The sequence below is a fragment of the Triticum urartu genome, chromosome 2A (assembly GCF_056163025.1).
Source record: "Triticum urartu cultivar PI428250 chromosome 2A, HENAU_Tu73, whole genome shotgun sequence".
NCBI classification, from domain to species: Eukaryota; Viridiplantae; Streptophyta; class Magnoliopsida; order Poales; family Poaceae; genus Triticum; species Triticum urartu.
In genome coordinates, this window is record NC_141874.1 from 743,763,820 (window position 1) to 743,765,955 (window position 2,136).

Below are 2,136 nucleotides of genomic sequence, written 5' to 3' on the forward strand. Positions count from 1 at the left end.
ATGTCTTCAATTAAGGACCGAGATCGAGTCATTTCAGCGTCCAACAGGTCATCGCTTTTGTCTAACAGTTTTTGAATATGTTCCATAGCTTTCTGTTGTTTAGTGGCAAGGGAAGCAAGTTTTGCATAGCTGGGTCCAAATTCATCACCAGATTCATCATCACTGAATTCAGATAGATAGTATTCAGTTACCTTAGCATCTTTTGCCATAAGGCATGATGCAGAAGATGATGATTTTGGTTCGAATGTCATTGCTTTGAGAGGAAGATGATGCTCTTCTGCTGGCACCGCAGCATCGTCGACACTTCCCGCGCCGTCATCTGGAAGCTCCCGTCGCCGATGCAGGCGATCACGCGCTTGTCCATGGCGGCCTGCGCGTACCCTAGCAACGCCCCGAGGGACCACCCGATGGACCCGTACTGCATCTGGAACTCGTACCTACAGCTCATGTTAATTCAGCGGGCAGTGGAGATGTGTCAGTCAGTCAGATGGAGAACGTGCATGCTTACCCGCAGCCGTCAGGGAGCTTTTGAGCTTCTGGCAGTTGAACCATGAGTCGCCGGCCTCGGCGATCACGGCGCTGTCACCGGTGAACATCTGCTGGATGTGCTTGAACAGCACGTTGACGCGCAGCGGCTCGCCGGGCTCAGTCTCCAGCGGCTGCCCCTGCGGTACAAAGATCCTCTTGTAGTTGTCGAATGCCGTGGTGTTCCTCTTCATGCTCACGCGCTTGGCTAGCCCCGACAGGAAGTCCTTCATCATGACGCACCCGAACGTCGGGCCGTTGCCGACGGTGACGCGCTCGGGCTGCACAATCACCGCCTTCTCCTTGTTGAGCAGGAACGAGTACCCCACGGAGCTCTGGTCGTTGAAGATGGGGCCGGCGATGAGGTACGCGTCCGCCGACTCCACCATCTCCACGCAGAAGCATGTGCTGACCGCGCCCCAGTAGGTCCCGATGAACCGCGACAGCGTCTCCGGCACCAGCCCCTTCGCCGACGGCATCGTCGCCACCGCGTACCCGCTCGCGTCCGCCAGCTCCGCGAACGCCGCGGCCACCTTGGCCACCCGGAGCTTCGGCCCCGCCACCATGACCGGCTTCACTGCCTTGCTGAGGAACTCCACCGTCGCATCCAGCGCCGCCTCGAGTCCCATCTGGCTACTCTGCCTCGGGACGATGCAGTAGGGGATGGGGTTGCCGAAGAAGGTGGGGTGGGAGACGCCGTGGAGGTTGCAGGCGACGCTGATGTAGACGGGCTTGCTCTCCTTGAGAGCCGTCGCGATGGCCTTATCGACCTGCTCGTGAGCATCGTCCAGGTTGTTGATGACGACCTGGTGGCATGTCACGGGCTGGAAGCAGCGGAGCTCCTGGGAGAAGTCGGGGAGGCCGATGGTGTGGTGGAGGATGCGGTTGCTGCCGTGGTCGTTGGAGTTGGGCCCGCCGACGACGCAGATCACGGGAAGGTTCTCGCTGTAGGCGCCGGCGATGGCGTTGAGCACGCTGAGGCCGCCAACGGTGAAGGTGACGGCGCAGGTGCCCACGCCCTTGGCGCGCGCGTACCCGTCGGCGGCATAGCCCGCGTTGAGCTCGTTGCAGCAGCTAACGAGGCGCAGGCCGGGCTCGGCGATGAGGTGGTCGAGGAGGGTCAGGTTGAAGTCGCCCGGCACCGCGAACACGTCGCTGACGCCCACCTCCACCAGCCGCCGTGCAAGGTGACTGCCCAGCGTGGCCTCGGCGGAGGGGATCGTGGGCGCCAGTGATGACGTGTGGAAGACCGCGGGGCACGCCACCATGCCGTTTCCTACCGCCTTGGGCCGGTCCACCGATCCGATACCATTGTCCATGATCAAGAAACAAGATTCAAGATGCTACATACGCCGGTACGGTACGCGAGGAAAAGGAAGAGAGTAGGAGTACACCCTCTTGGGATGGTTTGGCCTCTATCTAGCCATCGTGTTAATTTATAGGACATATCTAGATGTGCATTGGAGCATCTTCAACAGCCGCCCAATACGCGGCGCCCAAAAAATGGATTTACATCGTGCAAGTAGGTTTTTAGGATGCTAGAAGACGTTTGCTCCAACACGCGCTGTAAAATATACTGCGCGCACGAGTCCAGCGGTCCCAATCAAGCGG

At 59.6% G+C, this 2,136-nt stretch overlaps 1 pseudogene; it reads right to left on the reverse strand.

Annotated features, from left to right (window-relative positions):
- Positions 1-247: 247 nt before the first annotated feature.
- LOC125538359 (pyruvate decarboxylase 2-like) lies at positions 248-1,844 on the reverse strand (annotated as a pseudogene).
- Between the last annotated feature and the right edge of the window lie 292 nt (positions 1,845-2,136).